This window comes from Protopterus annectens, chromosome 14.part0 (assembly GCF_019279795.1).
Source record: "Protopterus annectens isolate FY-2018-M chromosome 14.part0, PAN1.0, whole genome shotgun sequence".
Lineage (NCBI taxonomy): Eukaryota > Metazoa > Chordata > Ceratodontiformes > Protopteridae > Protopterus > Protopterus annectens.
In genome coordinates this window covers 469419523-469444456 of record NC_056748.1, presented here as the reverse complement: position 1 = coordinate 469444456, position 24934 = coordinate 469419523, and the positions used below count along the sequence as shown (strand labels likewise).

General features: G+C 37.4%; 1 protein-coding gene across 1 annotated transcript in view; it reads right to left on the bottom strand.

Annotated features, from left to right (window-relative positions):
- Positions 1 to 3386: 3386 nt before the first annotated feature.
- The window catches only part of LOC122789044, a 3657207-nt gene continuing 3635659 nt past the window's right edge, over positions 3387 to 24934 (bottom strand). The window contains exon 9 of the mRNA XM_044056223.1: positions 3387 to 4715. The gene's annotated coding sequence lies outside the window, so the exon portion shown is untranslated. The remainder of the gene's footprint in view (positions 4716 to 24934) is intronic.

Here is a 24934-nt window from a genome sequence, read left to right as displayed (position 1 = left end):
TCACCAATACCAACGAATACGTGACCAGTTACTGAAATACCGAACACGCACAGAGGAGATATGCGAGATGTTCGTAGAAAAGAATTCAATGGAACAAATGAAAGGGCAACACAGAACTTGAATGGCGGTTTCTGCCTTTTTCCTTTACCAATAAAGATACAACAGAAAATGCTTTTGTCTCCACTGAACAGGCACAGGAAGTGCAAATCACCAGAATAACAAATCGAGTTTCAGAAGAATGTACTGCGATCTGTAAGTCAGACCTAGTTATGAATATTTCAAGTCATATATTAACTGAACCTGAAAGGAGCCTCTTGAATAAAGGGTTCTCTTTCATTCCAACTAAAGACGTTGATAGCAGTGATTATATTATTGATTTAAAAATGTTTACACGGAGTTTGAATCTTAGTATGATGTTCAACAATAATGTGAATAATGATACAGTGAATATATTTAGGAAACCGTCAACATTTGTTCCACAAGTGCATTCATTAGTGGAAGCTTTTGAGAGAGCAATGGAATGAGATTTAAACAAGTTATATAATAGTAAAAAAGATATGAAATATGATTTTTATAATCTGAGCAAGGAAGAACAAAAAGCACTTAAAGAACTAAAATTAAATAAAGACATATTCATAAGAGGAGCTGACAAAGGGGGAACAGTAGTCATCCTCGACCCAAATATGTATAAAAATAAGATGTTGAACTTAGAGGACAGTGAGACATATCTTAATATAATTTGATAAAATTGAATAGAATTATCAATAACATACAAGATGAATTATACGATTTATTCCTATGCAATGTAATTGATTTTGACCTATACAAATACTTTACAATAGAAAAACCTGTTATACCCACATTTAGAGGCCTCCCTAAGGTCCATAACGATATTAAAGATCCACCAATAAGACCAATAGTGTCAAGTAAGGGATGGCTTACAGAGACGGTCTCTATACATTTGGAAAAACAGTTGAGGAAAGTAGTAGAACAAACAGAGACAGTAGTCAGGGACACACAACAGTTTATAGAGAGCCTCTCTGAATATACCCTACCAGATAAAAATAGGGAGATTGGATACGTGGTTACATTAGATGTAGCTTCACTTTTTACTTCTATTCCAAATGACACAGGTATTGAGTATATGAGGTTGTTCTTAATAGAAAAGAATATGAAAAGAGATTTAATAATAAAATGTGCAATGTTAATGGACATTGTTTTGAAGAATAATGTGTTTGTCTATGGGGAACAGTATTTTTTTACAACAGAAATGGGTTGCCATGGGTACCCCATGTGCAAACTCATATGCTAACACCATAATGGCTTATTGGGAACATACATATATAATGAGGAGTATATATAAAGAGAATATTTTGCTACACAAACGTTTTGTAGATGATATGTTTCTGTTATGGAAAGGAGATGAATGTAAATTACAAGAGTTTATTGACTACATAAATGGAACTACAGATTTTTTAACCTTAACATGAAAATGGTCAACAGAGAAAATAGAGTTCTTGAATGTACTTCTCACTAAAGAAGGAAACAGTATACATACACAGCTTCATAGGAAAGAATGTAGGAAAAATTCAATATTGCATCGTACCAGCATGCACCCCTCCCACATATATAGTAATATAGTAAAAGGACAGGCAATAAGAGCATCTAGACTTACGAGTCAAGACTCTAGATTTCAAGAAACAGCTGAGACGTTACATAGAGAGTTTGAAGAAAGAGGATACAAAAGAAATGAAACAAATTGTTTATTCAGAGACAACATAGTTAGGAAGACTACAACAGGGAAACCCTATATATATAGTAGCAAGAATGATTCAGATACACACGAAGAAGTAAGAGGTAAAACAGATCTTAATAAGCCTGTGATATCTTTTACAAACAATAATAAAAAAGTTAGAGAGATTTTTATGACGAATTGGAATATTTTAACAGTGGATGACAGATTACATGGACTAGTAGGGGATGTCCCTAGTTTTACCTACAAGAACACAAAATCTTTGAAACGTATGCTGTGCTATGAAAGTAGTGAGAAGAGACAGATAGAGTCAGTTAGAAAAGGGACATATGCATGCAGGGGATGTAATCAGTGTCCATACATGCTGAATAACAACAGGTTTAGTCACCCAGATACTGGGAGAGATTATGAGTTTAGTTTGTATGCAGATTGCAAGACATGAGATTTGATCTATTTAGCTATGTGTGGAAATGTGCTTCCTTTTATATAGGTATGACCCAAAGAACCTTAAGGGAATGCGTGAAAGAACATATATACGCCATAAATAAGGAAGATGAAAATAATGCTTTAGCGAAACATATCATTGACAAAGGAACCACACATAGTTTCAAGTTTTTAGTGATAGAACTGATATATAGGAATGTCAGGCTAGGCAATCAAAAGAATTATACTGAACAAAGGGAAATTAGATGGATCCTGAGGTTACAAGCAGAGAAAGGCTCAGGAATTAATGATAGGGTCTCCCTGAAACCATTTTTGGTAGCCAGAAATTTTAAGCATTGAGCGTTTAGCATTAGCTTTTAGAAAATAGACTTGTTTGAGATATATATATATTCAACAGAATATATTGATCTTTGAGCAATTTAGATTAATTTATTAAAAATGTTTTTGTAAGAATTTCTAGTTATGTAGGTCTATTTAGTTTTTGCATAGGTCTCCATGATGTAATGATGTTTAGCTTTATAAGCTACACCATAGATAGATTTTTTACTAAGTTATTAAATACACTTTTTAGTATGTTTTTAATAAAATTCAATGTACGTTATGATAGGTTAGCTTATAGTATTATTACTATACCTGCTTAATTTCATAGGCAGATATATGGTTTAACTAGAATCCCGTAGTAACGTCAAAGCACTATGCACTTTATTATACTTATTTTACCACAGTTGTTTTACGATCATAGAAATGTCTAGTTTAAGATGTGTCATTAGATTTTGTATATTGATTCTCATACATAATTTTTATCTGTTTTTATTTATATTTATATTATGTTTTTAGTGTAGAGGTGTTATACTACACATAATATATATTTTTCTAGATATACATAGATGCATTTTACATTTTCATATGAGATGCATAACAGATAAGCATATGTTTTAGTAACTTAGAAATGTTTTTAGATAATAGTCCCATGAAAGACTGAATTTAAGGAATAGTACCATCACACGACCACATGATGCCATTTTGAATATATTATTCATGAGAATAACACATGATTGGTTGTATAATGACAGAGACAATATATTTACAGGGTGGTTAATTTACTGTTCTTTTAACAGTCTGATGAAGCATTTGTGTGGAATGTGAAAGCACTTACTGGGAATGCGTTGTTTTTGTTTTTTATGTTTTAATTCAATAAATGGTCCGCTTCTTATGGTCGTGGTGCGTCTTCAACTAGCTTTGTTTTTGGATTCCTTTTTGGCTGCTGTTCTGGAGGCACTTTACCCTTGACTGTGATTGTTTCTTGAATATATTATATCCTATTAGCCACAAAGTCCAAAACAGCTCTTGATATATCAGTCATCAGTACCATAAGTCAAGATTTACAATATCCTATATTATCTCTGCCTTCTTCCTCTATTTGGAGTATGTCTTGAGGTCCAGTACTACTCCTATAAAACCAGCTCCTAAAAACTGAAATGCCTGATGTTTATTACACACACAAAAAAACATACAGTTACAAAGCAGTTAAATATGTACTTGATATTAAGTTAGTTCTGTGAAAATGCAACCATACTGGATCAAAGAAACCAAGCCCCCCCACCCCATATTGCTCATGTGGAACACATCACTTCTACCCTAATACTTTATTGTTCTCACTATGAAGTCATTCACCCTTGAGAAACAGCAATTACAAAGAACATAAAGATAGAATCACCCTGCTTCAATGAGATGCCATTATCTCAGTCAACTAAACTTTATACATGTTGACCCCGCAAACACTGCAACAAAATGTAGTCAACAAACACATGAAGAAACAATGCATTAAGCAGACACATTTGAGCACCTTAAATACAATCAAAGTGGTTTTAAGCATTGAAGGGAATATGTTTAGCTTAGCTTTTCATGTTTCTCCATGCCCTGACATTAAATATTTCTATAAGGTGAATTAATTTGTATGGTACAGTGCTGTAAGGTAGTCATACACTCTGGTGACATCTATGTCTATTGCTTAACTAGGTATCACTTGAGCTGTACTGGTGATTACACAAGTACAATGGCATCAAGCTTTTGTTCCATGTCATAAGTTTATTTATGTCCATTAGACTTCTGATGTTCTACTGCTATAACCAGCTATCGCCTGTAGATTTTTGACAAATCTGTTCCTAAATATTTTTGTTTCACAGCAGAATAAATAAGTTTTTGTTAAAGTCTAAGAAAAAGCACAATATGAAAAAGTCAATACTTATAAGTCTTTGAAAGAATACAGTTTATCATAAAAAATCCAAAAGTCCAGGTGCTGACAAGGTATTGGGAAATCCACATTTCTGACTTAGATTTCATTTTGAGCTCAGACAGTATGTAAAATAATAGTGTACAAAGATATCTGATGTGTTGTGTCCTGGTAATTTTTTTCTTAGATTTGCAGCTTTATAATATTGATGTTTGCTCCCTCTTGCATCCTCTGATTGAGTGACATCTCTCCAGGTTCTATGGTCATCACTGGGTCTGCTTGAGACTGAAAGAGAGAGAAAAACAACAAAAAATGTAATTTAGTATGAAAGCTTTTAATTCTTGTCTACTGCTTGCCTAAAAGATGTGATTACTAAACATTCAACCACTTTTTGATGGTACTGCAGTCATGGAATGTGTTTTTACTGTTAGTAATCTTTTTCAGGCTCCTCTGCAGTGCAAGAAAGGACGAGATTAAAAAAAAACTTCACTCTTCAAAAGCTAAATGTAAGCTATGGAATAATACATGATGTATTTTAAAGTAATTCCAGTGAAGAATGTTTACACAAACACTGGTCTCTCAAGTAGCAACAAAAAATGAGAGTTACTATACCGATTGTCATCCTAGCTAAGTAAAGAACATATGTTGGTGTACAGAGCACCCAGAACCAGAAAAGACTATCCTTCCACAATTCACCAAGATCACAGACTTATGGACTTTCATGAATGAGAGACAAAGGATTATGACTGGGTCTCTAATCCCAACCAATGTATTATCGGTTTGAGACATGGATACCAAGAAACTTACTTCAAGTGTGAAGCTTAAGAGGGGAATCTTGGCATCCATATTGAGAATACAGTTGGTTATGTTTGGAGATTTGATCATAATTCTTTGCAGTGCATGGAAATTTATCTGCTTCACGTACTACCAGCTACAGAAAAAATGTTACTGTTTTAGCAGCTATCAAAGTCAGTAAAACACTTTGGCACTGTTAAAGATACAGCATACAGAAACAAAGTCTCCCTTGAAAAATGAAGAGCTATAAAAGCTGTTAGATACTTTGATCTGCCATAATTTTTGTTTATACATGTGGCGCAGTGAAGTTCTAATGGTTTTTAAAAGCAGTTTTACTTTCTTTGCTAGCCAGCAATGTCTCCAGGACTCTATAATAACATCACTTAAGGGGACTTAGCAAACATTGGTTAGGCACCACTAAGTGCTGGTATGATTGGGTTACACACACAACATGTTTCAAGTGCATGAAGTACCATCATTATGCTCCAATACTGGGGAAAAGTTAAACCTGTTAAGTGCTTCCCTATCCAAGACCCAATCATAATAGCACTTAGGTGCATTTAACAAAAGTTTCTTATGTACCACTACACACTTTCACAATCATGTCACACATTAGGGACAGTGCCAGCCAGCAAAGAACACTGACAGAGTGCAAAATAACCTTTAAAAGCAGTTAGAACTTCATTCAAGGAGTCTTATAAAAAATAAGTGTGACAGAATGGTGTCTAACAGCTTTTAAGAACTGTTTTACATTCTGCCAGGAAGGCATTTCATTTCTGCCTGCTGCATGTCTTAGCTGTCTCAGATTTTGCCTCTTATTTTTTTCCCCATGTCCATTGTAAAATCTTTGATTTTATGGTAAATATACAATCATTATAATCAGTCAATAATGACACTCATTATGTTGTCATATTCCTTACTATTCCTAAAAATGCACATTGATGCAAAATATGTTGTTCTATTAACTTTTTAGTGGATGTATATTTAAAAATTGTCCTGGAATTTGATCCTTTGACCCTCCCCCTCACACATTATTTTTATATTTGTCCAAAATTCTAAAGCAAAGAACTTGATAGGTATGCTGCTGTCTGACAGCGCTAAGTGCTTTACTGGCTTTGAAAGATGCTTTGCACTTCTACACTTTCTTTCTCTTTCTTTGTTTGTACAACTGTTTGTACATGAAGCAGATAAAGTTCCATGCATTGCAATGAATTATGATTGTGTCTCCAGACATAATCCTTGCTATGTGTTTTCGACATAGATGCCAAGATCTGCCTCTCTAGATTTGCTGTAAAGGTGAATTCCTTAGCATCCATGTCTTGAGCACATAATAACCTCAATTCTAAAAAACTTGCACTGAGAGCAATCTGGGAGCAGGTGTTTTAGAATCTGGCCCCCAGTGTAAGCCTGTTTATAGATAGATCTGACACTGAAATAAATCACTTACACTGATATCAAGTCTTTTAGAATCAAGCCAGACTTACACTGACAGCAACTCCTTTGGAATCTGACCCAATAACTGGGTTATGCTTGGAGACCTAATCAGAATTCTTTATATCTTTTCCTGTAACTGGAGTGTAATCTTGGCACTCCATGCACTGTAAGTATTCTTTCCACTCTGATTGTTGATGAATCTATATGAGTGCTCAGCAGTCTGCATTATCCTATACTCTCTCCCAGAGATACATCATGCATCCTGCATACAATTCCTGGATTACTTTTCTATTTTTGAACTCGTCACCTCTTTGTGAATGTGGTTAAATTAATTTCTGCTATTTCTGAGAAACTAATACTTCCTTCTTCTGCCCTTAAACTCTTCTGAAATGTTTCTAACTCTGCAGAAGTACTCTTACACAACTTATTTCTGAAAGAATTTTCATTCCTAGAATAAAAAAAAGGCATATGTGATATTTGAACTTCTATAGAGTGATTCCTCAAACACAACATCCCTTTGAAGGTACATTTAATGGGTCCCCTACACTAGACTGACACGCCACAAAGCTGACGCCCAAAAGACCGACACCAGAAGACCGATGACACAGATGATTGACAAGGTGAAATCCCAGCAACCGAAACACCGACATGGGAAATGTGTGAGTGCGATTCGCTAAGTGTGTGATAGTGAGGGATTTAGGGTTAGGGTGCGGACAGGTAAGTGTGCGATAGTGAGGGATTTAGGGTTAGGGTGCGGACAGGTAAGTGTGCGATAGTGAGGGATTTAGGGTTAGGGTGAGGGAAAGGTGAGTGTGCGGTAGTGTTGGACTTAGGGTTAGGGTGTGGGAAAGGTGAGTGTGTGGTAGTGTCGGACTTAGGGTGCGGGAAAGGTGAGTGTGCAGTAGTGTCAAACTTAGGGTTAGGGTGCGGGAAAGGTGAGTGTGCGGTAGTGTTGGACTTCGGGTTAGGGTGCGGGAAAGGTGAGTGTGCGGTAGTGTCGGACTTAGGGTTAGGGTGCGGGTAGGGTAAGTGTGTGGTAGTGTCGGACCATAGGGTTAGGGTTAAGGTTAGTGCATATATAGTTGTGTGTAATATGTAGTTAACGTTTTGTGTGTCGGTGTTATGGTGTTTGGTTTTGTGAGTTTTTGGTATTGTGTGTTGTTGGTCTTTTGGTGTCAGTGTTTTGGATGTCGGCTTTGTGGTGTGTCAGTGTAGTGTAGGGGATCCCATTTAACAAGCTCTTTCTGTTTCTTTTTGTGTGGTTCCTGGTACAACATGTGAACAACTGTAGACTGACTGACTGCACCCTATCAATGACCATAAAATCATTCTTTAATACTGTTTACAAACCTCAACCTGAGTACTTCACGTAGCTTCAAAACAATAATTTTTATGTAGAACAAATAATAACAATATTCTCTTTTGTTTCTTTATGTCTGCTGAAGTGGATAGCTTCCTTTTTCTTTGCATCAAAGCATCACATTAGTCATGCTTACTGTATTCACATAATACTCATTTGCATTTATGCCATTTCAAAGGAGTAACCATACATTATTCTGTTTCTTTTCTTTATATTTGTTAACCAGGGTGCAAACCGATCTCAATGAACCTTTTTTGAGGTCTAACTTGGTTTGCACACCAAAAACTAGGACAGTTATCACACAATGATGAGATTTAGCTATAAAAAGTCAGACAATAATTATACAGTAGTCAGATGAAAATGCAAAAGTGAAAAGTCATAGCAATTTATAATGCTATAAACAAATAATGAAATAAAAATGTAAAATAAAAAGATCCAGCAATTTCTAACAGAGAAAATAGTGATCAGGTTGAATACTTTATGACGATAGGATGCTAAACATTTGAGAGTGGCACATGTGATAGAACACAGTTGTGAGCATTAAAAATAAAGGTAAAGTATTGTTTTCAGTCAAAGTAGAACATGATATATGTGTGTGTGTATATATACATAGATTATATATATATATATATATATATATATATATATATATATAAAACTACAGGAAGTCCCCATTTTTAATCTGTACTTAAGTCAAATTTGTATGCAAGTCGAAACACATACATGGAACATTCTACTGTACTGTACTGCAATACAGTACAGTAGAACGTTCCATACAAAAAAAAAATGTTAAACTTGCCTCCTTTTAAGCTTCACTTCACATTTCTGTACTACAGACATCACCCACTAATGTTTTCCACTCTTCTCTGAACTTTCAGACCTCTCCCAGACCTCCTACTGTCATTTAGACCCTAGTGAGCCGCAATGCCATTTGCCCGTTCTACTGCACAGTACAGTAACTGCTTCAGTACTCTGTACTGTACAAGCCAGCAATCTTGACCAATCAAATTGCCAACACAGTGATCTCTTAACCAACTGGATCTCTTTTTCTCTGTGAAGGCAGAAGTAACTGATCTAACAAGACATGTGAGCAGCTTCACGAATGGGGAAAAGGAAAGTACAACAGAATTCTTCATTTTAAGCTAAGATTTGAGCAACTTTAAAGGTTTTTATTTATTTTCACATTATTTCCAACATTGCAGGCAGACCATTCTTATCTATATGTCATCTATAACTCGAGGACTGCCTGTATATACACTCACTCACACACACATATACATACGTTTATATATATATATATATATAGAGAGAGAGAGAGAGAGAGAGGGTGAGTGAAGGAAGATATGAATGCAAAGGGAAATGTGGATTAAAGTGTAGAAAAAGAAGAGTGAAATGGAAGTAGATGTATGTGAAATACAGAAGTCTTAAATTAGAGGCAGGTTGAGGAGATTTACAAAACAAATCTTGATGTAGTATTTTACTAGCTCAGAAAGTGAAGAGATTGGAGGGAAGTAGATAAGAATGAGAGTTATCTTTCTGCACTTACCTGTCTGACCTCCTTATCTGCTGGCTGCTTGTCAATTATTTTTATTGGTCAGCCTGAATGCATCACTGTGATGTGTTCACACAGAATTAGCATTTGAAAGAGTTTCTTAGCTTTTTCATTATATGCATGTATAAACCCAGCCATTTCACTGCAGTGATGATGAATGTTGTTGTTGTGTCTTTCGGCTTTTCCCGGTTAGGGGTCGCCACAGCAGAACTCCGGTCCGCTAATGATTGGTAGCTGATTTTTATGTGCCGAGTTACCAGCCCTGATGCACAACCTTCAACGAAGGTACGCCCATTCACGCATGTCTCCATGCAGAAGATGCTCTAGCTGAGAATTGAACCGGACAGCGTCTTACTGTGAGGCGACAACGCTACCGCAGCACCACCACCGCGGGTGCAGTGATGATGAATAATGTAGTGAATATTCCATCTGCAAGGCTGCAGCAAAGCTCAGTGATATCTTTCTACTGATCTCACATGTAATGCAAGGCTGTTATTAAAGTAAAGATATACCTGCTGATATTCAGGTTGTATGCCACATTGGAAGCTGCTCCCCCTCCCCACAGCTGACCGCCATCTGCCATTAGCTTCTCTCTTTGTTCACTGGGTCTACCAGACCTGTTGTATATTGTCCCAAGCTCAAGATGATGCATGCCCAGGATCAAGGAAGAAATAGAGGACTCTGGCACAGCATCAAACTGTTCCCAGGAAGTATGCCCTAACCTTCCCCTCAGCAGCAGTGTTGTGCGGTCTACAATTGCTGTCTTTGGGAGGTGTATGTGTGCTTTCCAGCATGCACACTTTGATTGTTTAAAATAAAAAATTACAGCAGTGCCTGAATTTAAAAGTGATCCTAAAATATGCATTTATATAAGTATTACAAAAATCAGTATAGTAAATGAGGCAAAAAAGGCTGACCTCAACTATACTTGTAAAATCAAATTATATAATGTTACTTACAGCACAAGTATGACAGCTTTCACAAAATGAAAAAAAAAAAATCCCAACGAACATCCAAACCAAAGAGTAAAAAGAAAACAGAAAAAAAGTCATGGTCATTCAAAAGCCATATAGCTGAAACACTTGATGTCCTCAATGGTCATTTGCATATATCCCATGGGCCTCTATCATAGGGGGTTTAAGTTATCGCACAATGAAAACTTGAGCTTGGCTAGATTTTTCTTGCAGCTTTTACTAACTGGTTTGTCAGAGTGACCTTCTTACTCTATGGTTTGGATGTTAGTTGGGATATTTTGCAAACACCTTAGTGGGTATGGACATCAGCTGTGCATAAAGACCCTGTGTTTCTAAAGTACAGCTAAGCAGTCCACATATGCTGTGCTGATGAGGTCATAAAAAGACTGAAACATTCATGTTTACACCTAGTGGGGCTTGGCTTTATTGGCCTGAATATATTCACAAAGAGTTAAAATGAAAACAGTAAAAAGTCATAGACGTTCAGAAGCTGTAAAGCTGAAACACTTGATGTACTTACGGTTTGATTTACATATATCCCATGGGCCTCTATTACAGGAGGTTTAAGGTATCACATGGTAAAAACTTTAGCTTGGCTAGTGATATATCTGCATACAGCCTGGTAAAGTATAATGTTGTCATAAATACTAATTTAAGATCCATGTTAAATATCACCTTGAATTCTTATTAAAAACAAGAACACAGAATTCAAGCAGGTATTGCTTGTTTAACCCATGTTTTTTAAAGTAAGAACAAAACATGACTGCTTTCACCCTTTTCAGAGCTTTGTCAGGTCTAAGTTATACATGTATGTAACACGTAATATATACTTTTCTATTTTCCATATAAAAAGCCATGTAAGTTACAATAAAGTAAATAATCCATAAATGGATCACATTCAGTGACAGTGACTAGAACAGTGGTACATACATAGTTTGCATTTTTATCGTGATCGGTGCTGTTTACTCTAACAGCACTGATCACGATAAAAATGCAAGCTACTTTACCAAGCTGTATGCTGATATCGTTCCTATAAAAGTACTGTTCCTTTTTTCTTTGTCTGTTCTTCCTTAAGGAAAATGTTTACTATCTTTAAGGCTGGTATTTCCTCTGTACTATGTTTTGTTGTCTCTCTCTCTCTGTGTATGTATATATATATATATATATATATATATATATATATATATATATATATATATATATATATATATATATATATATATATGTGTGTGTGTGTGTGTGTTGTATGTACACACACACACCACTGAACCTGATTTGACTGATGCACCAGTTACCATCCATAAAAAGGTTTTCAAAATTTTTCATATCTTCATCTATTTAAATAAGGCTTGACTGAAAGTAAACTTCGAAAGCAACATGCCAATGCCTGTTCCAAAAAGATTTATTATGCCTGAGCAATTTTGTTTGCAGTATTAAGTAAAGTAGCCAGCATCGTGGCATAGAGAATAAAGTACTAACCATGGCCCAGGTGATCCAAGTTCAATTGGAGTCTCAGGCATTTGAGGCGCTGGCAGGAAGAGATGGGCATAATTTTCTGGGGAAGTTATCTTGGCATCCTCAGTGTGCAGGCATGATCTATAGAGGAGAGCAGCCCATGGAAATAATGGACTGCAATGGAAGGGGGCAATGAAGACAGGTTATTCCCAGATCCCACAGCAGCAAGGATGACCTGTAGTTCCTGAATCCCTTAATAATCCTTGTTGGCTTCAACCTTAACACAGCAAGCCTGTTGGAGACTAGGAGAGGTGGTAGGTAGATCCGGGGTAGGATGGAGGAACTGGTTTTATTCTGATAGCTAGTTGCATGGCAGGTGAAAAAAGACTTAATTGAAACTTGCCATTAATGCCATTATACATATTTAATCTGTCACTTCATTATGTATAACAAAAGATCATCGGTATAATCTCCCACCAGGATCTTTTTCTCACACATTGAAATTTGTTTACAAACTGTTATGCTTGAGAGTAACTGAATGATCAGCTCCTCCTGGATGTTTATAGAGGGTATTAGTTTATTTACCCTTACTTAATTAGTACATCTGTTCTGTAATTCAAATCTACAAGGCTCTTTCTTTTTCACCTATATAAAATTTTAAACAAGTGCAAAATGCGACAAATAATACAGCTGGTGCAGTAATCAGCATAATAAAGAAAAAATATTATTTTTCAGTTTCAGGGTATGTAAAATTATTATGCATGGAGAAGTATTTTGCCTTTTAAAACCTGCTTTTTTTCAGGCAGCTCTTTGATGTCACTTATATGTTAAGAAATGTCTATTAGTAATTATGTTAGAATGCAATACATAACATTTTTATATAATTCTTTAATTTCCCTTAACTGAATTTCAGTCTGTGAAATAAATCCCTGTGGTTTATTATGGTAAGTTGTAATAACAATATTATTAATCAGCAACTGTTACTGCTGTCTGATAACAATGACCCGATTATCCCAATCATTTTTTCTTTTATTTACCTCATCTAGTTCTCCTTTCAAAATATGAGTGGAGTAATTTGTTTTAAACAAGCATGTTTGTTTATCAACTAGCATATCACTAAAACAGACTATACTCGATGCAATTGATGTGACCTTTATAAAACAGCCGATAGGGATACTTTGTTTTTATTTCTAGCAAAATGGCAAACTGCAGAGATGTAAAAAAATATGTCTGATAACACAGGCTTGCAGGACAAAGCACTACATGATAACATAATAATTAAATGTGTACAGAATTACATCTAGAAATTATACTTTATTAATGACAGTTTTGAGTATCAGCACTTAATAGAAGGTATAGTTCATGTAACAAATAACTATGTCTCTGTTGTATTTTCTTCTTCACTGCTAATTTCATCACTAACAGAGAAATATGAAACCCCCACCACCACAAACATTAATAGACCTAAATGCACTGTGAAGCTATAAACTTCATTCTTTGTAAGTGAGGCTGCATATGTGGTAGTCATGGGAGTACCCACGGCTGTACACCTTTTCTGCAGATACTATTTCCCTTCAAGCAAAGACATACTGTTTGCCAATATAAATTTATCTTGAGATAAAATGGTCTTCCTAAAGACTCAGAAAAGGTGAGTGAAATTTTAATAACTACTCCAAGGTTTTGGGATCACCCTGGTGCTCGATACTGCTATACAAGGAACTGATATCAATGAACATGAAGAGGTCTTCGTAATCAAAACAAAATTTATTTGTGTTATTTAATAATTCCACAGTACATTTTAAATAGTAACAAGTGCCCTTTATCAAAGTTTCATCAAATTTGATGCAGGCTTCATTACAAATGCCTGACCAACTATTACTGGATACACCAGTTCTTCTTCTTCCTTCGGCTTTTCCTGGTTAGGGGTCGCCACAGCGGATCACATGTCTGCTCATGATTGGCAATGGAGTTTTACAGTGTCAAGTTTCCAGCCCAGCACCCAACCTTCCACAGAAGGCACACGCACTCATACCTAGGGCCAATTTAAAGTGCCCAATCCACCTACAGCATGTCTTTGGGATGTGCCAGGAAACCGGAGCACATGGAGGAAATCCACGTCACCACAGGGAGGACATTCAGACTCCGCACAGAAGGCACACCAGCCGAGGATAGAACTGGAGAACCTCTTGCTGTGAGGCAGCTGAGTGGCGGAAAGAAAACGACTGAAAACCTGGAGAAAACTGAATGTAGAAAATCACTCTTTTCTATTAATTTTCTCTTTGCAGGGGGTTGGCAAGACCCCCTGCACACTCCATGGGGAAAGCAAGCCCCCCACACACACCCCTCAACTTACATACACCAACTCTGAAATCACCAGTAACTGAGACCTGGTTCAAGGCTCCAGAGAGCACCCCTGCAATACCAGGCTACAACTCTTACTACACTTGTTGGCCACCAAACCAGGATCGAAACACTAAAGGTGGAGGAGTGTCCATATTCACCAAAGATGTTCACACCACCATGTTAGTTGCCCAACACAACATGTCTAAAATTCTCCAGGTGCAACTGACACTAGGTAAGACTGCAATCCAAATTGTAGCTTGCTACAGATCCCCCACAATGCCCCAAGATTCTCACTACACATTTCTAAACATACTGGAAAATATTAATATACAACCAAACACCCTAATACTGGGTGATTTCAACTACCCTGCCATTAACTGGGAAAACTACTTGTGTAACAACACCTTTGCCCAATGGTTCTTGGAATTCATAAATTCAAATGCCCTGGATCAACTAATCTATAGTCCCACCAGGGGCTCCAGTATCCTAGACCTGGTCATTACCAACATGGCAAATCAATGCTCCACATCTATGGTCACCACCTCGTTGGTCAGGTCAGACCATAAGCTAATCATCCTTAACATCCACATCCCACCCTCACCCGCCAGTAAGGAAACCTCCATAAAAAACTTCTCCAAAGCCAACTTCATGCTACTCAAGTCAGAAGTTACAAACATCATGACACCCATGCAGACGGGAATTGAAAGTTCAACTGTTGAGTCCTACACTAAGGCACTGTATGAGCACATCCACTCATGCATAAATCGTGCCATCCCAAATAGAACCAAGATGCTTTCCTCCAAAAAAAGGAAGCCATCTGGTGGTCCCCTGCCACAAAACAAACTTTACAACAAATGGAAGAAACTGTTGCAGAAAAGAGGAAAATCCCAGAATGCAAAAAACTGCCTTACTAGCCTCAGTAAGAAGCTGAGATCCCTCATAAAATCCTCCAAAGCTAGTTATGAAAATAAAACTGCCAAAGATTCCAAAGACAACCACAAGGCATTCTATAACTATGTCAAGAATCTAAATGGCAATGCTCAGATCTGCTCTGAGCTACAACAGAGTGACATTAAATATACTGATCCCAAAGATATTGCCAATATCCTGGCAGATCAATTCAGTGCCACCTTCACCCCCCTCTCACCCCCTAAATGGCCCATCTCAATACTGGAAGATTGCCAAATTCCAGAAATAACGGCCACACAGGTAAAAAACGCACTCTCCAAAGCTAAGACTAAAGCATCCATGGGACCAGATAATATCCCGGGCTGTGTACTACATGAACTACAAAATGAACTGGCACCTCACCTAAGTGTCATGTTTAATCTCACCCTCACCTCAGGTTTCATGCCCACTGAGTGGCGCACAGCTACAGTTATCCCACTTTACAAGGGGGGGATCCTCCTTGAATCCCGGGAACTAGCGCCCCATCAGTCTGACAAGCCTGATCTGCAAGGCCATGGAATGTATTATCATGGAATTTATAAACAAAGACATTGGCAACCTTAAAACACTGGACCCACCCAGTTTGGGTTTGTGAAGGGCCGATCTTGTCTCCTGAACCTGATTGAATTCTTTGAATCAGTCTCCAGAGCCATGGACAAGGGTAAGGCAGTCCACACAGCTTATCTGGACCACGCCAAGGCCTTTGACACCATCCCCCACTCTGGAATCATAGATAAACTTACTAAGCTGGGCATTAATCCCTATGTCACTCGATGGGTTGCCAACTGGCTTACTGACAGAACCCACACTGTAAAAGTAGCTGACTCCAAATCCAGCTCCAGACAAGTGACAAGTGGAGTACCTCAGGGTTCAGTCCTGGGACCACTCTTGTTTGGCATCTACTTCTCTGAAGTACAGGCCAACACTAAGGGACTCTGGCTAACAAAGTTCACAGATGACTGCAAACTGTGAGCCATTATTGAATCTCCAAATGATGTTGATACTCTACAAAAGGGCCTTACAGAAACAGATGCTTGGTGCCAGAGCCATGGGCTCAAGCTCAATGCCAAGAAATGTATAGTTATTCCTTTTGGGAAAAAACATGTACCCATGAATTACCACATATGTTGCAGTACACTAAACACTGAGAGTGTGATAAGAGACTTAGGGACACAGGTGGACAGTGGTCTCACCTTCAATAACCACATCGCCACAACAGTCAGGAAATCCTTCTGTGTGGCACACCTCATCACTAAGGGCTTTTCATCCAGAAAAAAGGAGGTCATTGTCCCACTGTACTCATCCCTCATTAGACCCATTATAGAATACAACGCCCCATTTGGTATGTACCTCTCAAGACATCTGCAAAAACTGGAAAGGCCACAGAAATACCTCACTAAAAGAACCACAGGCCTAAAGCAGATGCCCTATGCTGACCGCCTTAAAAAACTCCAGCTATACTCTGTCACATACCGTCTACTCTGAGGTGATCTCTGCTTAACATACAAGGCCATGTCAATCCCAGAGCTGTTGGACATGCTACACTTAAAGAAATCCCAATCCCTCAGAGCCACACGCTCCAGGGATCTAAACCTTGTCATCACAATAAACAAAACATGCTGGAGGGATAGGTTCCTGACCCAAAGACTCCCCAGACTTTGGAATAGACTGCCTATACATGTCAAGCAGAGCACCTCTTTGGCCCTCTTCAAAATCAACCTTGATGACTGGATGGGAGAAAGGAAATTCACCCCGGGGATCATGTCAGTTGCCTTTCTAGACAGGGGTCCAGGGAAGTAAATAGTATGGGAAGAAATAGCCAGGGAATTGTTATGGCTAGGCTTGTATAGGCCCTAGGGCCGATAGCCTAGTACCAATCGATGAACCATACCTCAGAGAAAAGGGCATCTCAGACTTAACATATGCAAGTCTGATCTTTCGGTCATACAGTTTCCTTGTTTCATGACTAGCTCTCGCGGGTCCTAACATTTCAAAATGGTTACCCTATAAAACACTAGACAAGTGTAATGAGTTATGTTCTAATATTTATATAAAACTTTGAATATGTCAAAGTCAAAAGGCAGATATTCTAATGTGACCATGTAATATTAAAATATAAATAGCTCTTTTTCACCTTCTCATAGGTCCAGGCATCATTTAGCATATTTCCAATTTCAGTTAAGTAATAAACTTTGTTCAACCCCTTTACAGTTCTACATTTATTGGCTTGCTAACATAAAATTCCTTCTCCTTTACATAAATTGTTTGATACAGCTATTTTAGATTTAGTGAAATTATCAAAATATTTACTTTTCTTTAAACTGTCCTCTTAATTTGTTTTTGTTTACATTTAAAAATAAACTCAGATTAGGGATAATTGCAAGCAAATCTTATCAAAACAAAGAAGTTCTTTTTTGTTGTTTATTAAAAAAGGATTTTTTTAATTTTATTTATTTACTTGTTGCATTTGATTGCCAGGATAGTCCAACTAGCTAGAAAACTACCAGTTTTCACTGGAGGCTGGAAGTAGAGGACAAGGAAAAAATGTTAGACTAATAACTGAGGATATTCTTCTTAGAAAACATAGGAGAAACAAGGGCAGGACATTTCTAATCCAGGAGTTGTACATGTACAAAGCCAGATATATTTTAGGTATTTTCTTGTCTATGCTTTAAAAAAGTTGATGTTTACTGTGTTTCATAGAATGAGATCCACAAGTCTGACTAGTCTCATATGCAAAGTCATGGAAAGAATTATCATGGAAATGGCTGAAGGTTTTCCATGTCCTTATGACACACTGGATCCAACCCAGTTTGTTTTTTTTCAAGGGCAGATCATGCCTATTCATCCTGGCAGAATTCTTTGACAAGGCCACCATGGCAATGGATGAAGGCAAAATGGTGCATACTGCCTACCTTGACTTGGATAAGGCATTTGATACCATATACCACTCAGGCATTGTAAACAAACTCACAGATATAGGCATAAGCCCCTATGTTACACATTGGATAGCTAGCTGGCTCTCAGATAGGACCCAGGAAGTTAGGATAAGGGATATGACCTCCACAAAGAGGCCAGTCACTAGCAGAGTCCCTTTATGGGTCTCTGCTTGTTTTCTCTTTTTTGGTATTTACTTCTTGGAAGTCAAAGCCAATATCAAGAGCCTCTGGCTGACCAAGTATGTAGATGTTTGCAAACTAGAAACAGTCATAGAAATAGTCTAAAATCAGAAAGACAAAGACATGGGTTTTAGCCTATCTGTGTAGGGGAGATGTTTGAGGCCCTGGATTCTCCATGAGAGGAAACCCTTGTGGTCTCTCTAGCTGCTGCATGTGCTTTGTGAGGTACATGCTGAAAGGGTCATTGTACTCAATAATAGGTCTTATAAGGGAAGAATACAGGGATGTTATGACCACCTTGTCCCTGGATGAGATACCCTTACTAATGAGGTGGGCCATGTAGAAAGCTTTCTGGTACAACGGAGGCAATATGGTGGTCAAAAGTCAGTTTGCTATCAACCCAAGTCCCTCACAACTGACTGTGTGCTTAGTGGCTTATTATCAATGTGATCATTTGTGGGGAAGTTACTCTTCCCAAAAGGGATGATGATGCATTTTTTTTGGCATTCAGTTTGAGGCCATGTTTCTAGCACCAATTATTTGTTTCTGTGAGACCCTCTTGGAGGATGTCCACATCACTAGGGGAGTTGAAGTTTTTTTTGTTTAGGCTCTTAGCATTGAGCAGTAATACCTTTAGATTTTTTTGGTTTATTTGCTATGTCAGAAGTACTTTCAGTTTGGCATTGCCTAAAAAGGGCACTATGGGGGAAGACAATGTTTTAGCTATTATTTGAAAACCTAGAGGGGAGAGGTGCAGAACTTTCCTGGTAAAGCAGAGTAGTCTGTTGACTATCGCCTTCCATGCTGACAAATATTGCACACCTTAGAATGACACCAGAAACTAAGCCAATTATTAAAGTCAATCATCTTTTGTTCATATTGTGGCATCATCCTTGGAGAAGCTAAAAAGCTGCTCAATGCTAGGCTCTTACCAGCCTGAGAGATATATTCTGAAAGCTCTATGATGTATCTCTTCATATAGTCTAGGGAGGTACATCTCAGGTCATTTACTCCCACATGGACTATGGCTGAGTCATATTGGCAATTGTGATCCAATGACCTGAGTGCATGTGTAATGTGGTGGATCCTAGCCCCTGATAAGCAACTGACCGTAACTTTCTCCTTACTCAGCCTGGTGAGAGGGACATCAGTGTGTCACAATGGAGTATCCAATGACTAGAATGTCTGATTGTGTGGTGGCTTAGAGGTAGAGCTCTATGAGCTGTACCTCTATGTATTAATCTGGGTGTTGTTTTGAAAGAGTGCATTTGGGGCTGCTGAGTGTATTGTTTATGTGTACTTTGTCTAGGAGGTCTTTGTGGTTTAGGAAGGTTACATGCAATTGCCTCAGTATATGTGGGTTTGCAGATGATCGACAATTGGAACCAGTCATTGAATCCCCCAAGATGAGAACACTTTTCAGGAAGGCCGAATACAGACAAGTGCTTGGTATTAAAGCCATGGTTTAAAACTCAATACCAAGAAATGCATTATAATACCTTTTGGGAAGTCAGCTACCCTGGGTACCTACATCATCAATAAAGCATCCTTGAAAGTTGATTCACTAGTCAAGGATCTGGGAACTCATAAAGTAATCTAGCCTTTGACTAGCATGTGTCCAATGTAGTAAGAACATCCTCCTATGTTGCTCAACTTATAAGCAAGGGCATGGCATCTAGGTCCAGAGATGTTATCATACCACTGTACTTGGCCCTCATCAGGCCCATCATAGAATATAATGCCTACTTTGGAATGTACTTCACCAGACACATGCAGCAACTGGAACATTCACAAAAGTTCCTTACAAACAGAATACAGGGAGAAAACACAATGTCCTGCTTTGATTTGCCTCAAAGTCCTGCCTCTTTACTTGGTTTCATACAGACCTCTGAGATGTGATCTTTGTCTGGCATACAATGCATCCCTGAGCCCTGTTTAGATTAATCTTTTGCATATCTGCAAAACAAACAGCGGTAGAACTACTAGAGTAAAATACCTAAATTTTGCTTTCAACATAAATATGATATGCTAGAGATAGATGTGTTTCCTCAGAGAATTCCCATTCTCTGGAACAGGCTCCTAATTCACATGAAGCAGAATTCCTCCCTGTACCTATTTAACAGCAAGTTGGACCCACAAATGGGTAATCAGAAATTCACTCCTGATCTGGCTCCTATGTTTCTGATGGACAGAGACAGTGAGTAAATCATCCTCTAAAAATAAAAAATAAATGAAATTTGTCAGTCACATTTGGTTTACACAGCTAGGCTTTTAAGGGCTTTAATTATGATTAGTGCAGTATATACCTATGAACCTATAAAATGTACAAAAGTACAATTCCTGAAGTGTAATTCAAAATACTGTCACTACTGCAATTCCACCATAGATTAATGCACCAGACAACTGGAATGCAACTTTATGCTGGTGTAAACAGCAATGAAATGTACTTATACGTAAATCCTGGAGTAGAATTCACAGTACTGCCATGACTGCAATCCTATCACAGACTAAGGTACCAGACTATGCAGATATTTACCAGTAACATTTTTACATTTGTTAACCGGGTTTGTCCAACTGGGCTTGTGGCAAACGTTCAGTGGAGACCCGAGGAGAAAAGGTCCAGTAGTACATTTTACACAAGTACAATTTTAAACAATATTGATATAATAGCAGTTATAGCAAAAAGATTCACATATGTTGGGTTACATGCTTAAAGTTAAAGTTGCATTAAAAAGAAGCTAAGTAACAATTTTACATTGATATAGTTCAATAGGTCAACAATAAAAATTGTTTGTATAAAATTATGCAAATGCATAGCAGACACATTGGAGAGAGGGGTGTAATGAGGTACTAAGTATGGTCCTTTTGAGGGTACATAAAGGGAAGGAAGACTAGGTAGGGTCATGGCAAGGGCAGGTTCTGGAATTGAGAAAATAAGCTTTTAGTTCATTTTTAATGTGTGAGGTGGGGGAGATTGAAAGTAAGTCAAGGAGAAGTTTGTTCCAAGCATGGGCAAGGGAGTGTTTGTACAGTAGTTTGCCTACTGACCTTTTTGTGTGGTAGATATCAAGTAAATGTTGGTTAGAAGTATGAAGAGTTGGGGATGGGATGTAGATGGAGACTAAGGAAAAATAGAGATGGACAGAAGGAGGCTTTATAAAGAATAAAGTGTAGCATATGAAATTGATAAGATAGCAGAAATTGGGGAAGTTCAAGCCATTGAAGAGAGTTTAAAGAAATGCAGTGGTGTGAGTTGCATGGGGAATTAGTAATGAATCTGGCTATTTTATGGTAAGTCTGTTGGAGTTTGTTTAGAGTGGAGGCCTGGATATTGGTAAGAACTGGGGTGGCGTATAAGAGGGAGGGGGGGGGGAGTGCCTGGCCCAGGGTAAGTCTAGATTCAGGGGTTAGTAATTTTTTGTTCCGATATAGCAGACCTAGTTTCTGGTTTGTTTTTTTTTTATACATTGGAATGTGTGTACGTTGAACTTTAATTCGTCATTGATAATGACCCCCTAGGAGCTGTGTGGGTGTCAGGTTGGACAGTTGTATTGTTAGAAGATGCAATAAAAAAGGAGGTTTTGTGATAAGAAAGAGAATAGGGAAGGAAAAGTAGGAGTTTGGTCTTTTTGGGGTTTAGGATCAATAGGTTGTGAGAGAGCCATTGTTCAGTGGATAGTAGGGCCTGTTGGGTCAGGGAGTGTAGTTCAGAAATGTTATGTAAGATGGATATAAGTGTGGAGTCAACGGCATACTGAATAAGGGAGGATTCTTTGCATGAGGTGTAAAGATCATTGGTGAAGATGTTAAACAAAAGGGGTCCCAAGATGGAGCCTTGGGGAACAACAGTGGAGATGGGAAGGAAAGGTGAGGAGGATGAGAGCCATTTTACAGACTGTTCACTGCCAGATAGGTAACTATTAAACCAGGCAAGTGCGGAGGGGGATAGGTGGAGATTTGCTAGTTTGGATAGTAGTAGAGGATGAGAGACAGTATCAAAGGCTTTGGAGAGATCTAGGAAGAGACAGGAAATGAGTTTATTGTTGTCTAGGGCCTCTGCAATGATATGAGTGAAGGAGAGGAGGGCAGTGGTGGTGCTGTGGTGAGGACGAAATCTATGTTGGGTAGGGGTAAGTAAGTGGCGTGTTAGGAGGTGATTGAGAAGCTGTGAGTGAATACATTTTTCTAATATCTTGGAGGGGGGGGCAGAATGGCAATGGGCTGGTAGTTTGAGGGGTCAGTGGAGTTTCCACCTTTATGAAGAGGAATAGTGAAGAAAGATTTCCAAAGTGTGGGGACAGTTGATTCCAGGATAGATCGATTAATTAGTATAGATATGGAATAGGTAATTGAGTCAGCAGCAAGTTTGAGGAATGTAGGAGATAGATTGTCAATGAAAGAAGAGCAAGGTTTTAGCTTGAGTAGTAGAGATTTGATGGGAACTGGCTCAAAAGAAAACAAAGTTGTGCTAGTGGGACTTGGAGGGGTGGGTGTCGAAGTAGAGTTTGGATTAGAGGTTAGCAGATTTTGGATGGAAGAGATAAAGTGTTTATTCAGGAGGGTAGCTGTTTCCTGAGCGGAGGAGTTAGGGTATGGGGAGGGGATTAGAGGGCTTTCCAGGATAGAGGATGTTGTTGAGAGTTGACCAGAATTTTTGAGGATTGGATTTGTTGTTAAGTTGAGCAGTGCTATAGTATAACTTTTTGTCATTAGTTGTATGTTTTTTGCAAGGTTCCTCAGTTGCCTGTATTTTTGAAAAAAAATGTGATTGTTTAGTTTTAGTCCAGGTTTTCCAAGCACAATTTCTTTGTTTCATAAGGGACCTAGTCTCTTTGGAGAGCCAGGGAGCATGATTTGATTTTACTCTGATCTTTCTTGAGGGAGCTATGGAGTTTAGAGTATTCATGAAGATGCTATTGAAAGTGCTTACAGCATTGTTTAGGGGGAGGTGTTTTAGGATGGACCAATCTATGTTGTGGGGAATGGAGTTAAACTGGGATGAATTGAAATAATGATGAATTGATAATAATAAAGACAACAGGTTGCGACAAATTATTGTGAATCATTCTGGCGATTTTAAAGTATATAACTTTACTCAAATTGAATTTAATCAGGAAGTCGCTAACCTGTTGTCAAAGGGTTTTTCATTTGTACCCTCTCATACATTTGATTTCACTTCAACTATTACTGATATGAAATTGTTCTTGAGAAAAATTAATTTTTCATTAATGTACCAGGATTCGATTTATAATGGACCACATAAGTTTAACATTCCAAGTATATATAATTCCCCCCCTGCATCCTAAGCTTCTAATATATGAAAGAATGTGTGAAAATCAGTTAAAGAATTTAGATAGAATTAATAAAAAAATTGAATATCCTTCAAATTTAAGTAAAGAGGAGCTAGAATTATTAAAAATGTTACAGAAAAGAAATATAAGGATCATGAAGCCAGATAAGGGGGGAGGAGCAGTTATAATGGATAATGATTTTTATAATGAGAAAATGGAATTGATTTTAAGTACAGATACTTATGAGCAAGTATCTTTGAATGAATTGAATTATGCCTATAAAAATATTTTTCTACAGATTAATGATATGTTTTTAGACAAACGGATAGATATTGATTTATTTAATTATTTAAATATTTTAACACCTAGGATTCCCATTTTTTTCAGGAATCCTAAGATGCATAAAAGTATAGAAGATCCTCCTATGTGCCCTTTAGTGGATGGGAGAGATTCTATCATGTCAGCATGCACTAAATATGTAGATTATGAATTTAAAAAAGTAATGATGAAAGAAGAATACATCTGCAAAGATTTTTGGACATTCCTGGAACATATGAATCAAATATTGTTTGATGCTAAGGATGTTCTAGTTACAATAGACGTATGCGACTTATACACAGTAATCCCCCAGGATATTGGCCTCCAATGGATTAGTGAAATTTTATTTGAATCCTCTTTTAAACAAGATTTTAATAACCTTTTAATTGAGCTAATTGAAATTGTATTAAATAATAATTATATAAAATTTAATGACCAATATTATATTCAAAGAAAAGGTATAGCCATGGGGTCAGCCTGTGGGGGGACTTACGCAAATTTAGTCATGATGGCTTGGGAACAAAAGTTTATATTTAATAGTAAATATTATAGTTATATTAAATCATATCACCGGTTTCAAGACAATATTTGTCTAATTTGGAGAGAAAATATTGATATTTTAAATTCATTTTTAAATTATATTAATGGAACCACAAACTTTTTAAAATTTACATAGAATATTAATTTGGATGAAATTAATTATTTAGATATTAATTTGGTTAAAGATTATGAAGCTAAAGCTTATATTTCCTTAATTTATAGAAAAAAAGACGTATTCCAACGGCTTCCTTCATTATACTAGCGCACATCCAGAGCATCAGAAAAAATCTGTAAAAGGCCAGTTGGTCAGAGCTGCTCGAATTATTACCAAATTCTCAGATTTTATAAAGGAATGTGAACATTTAAGAAAGATGT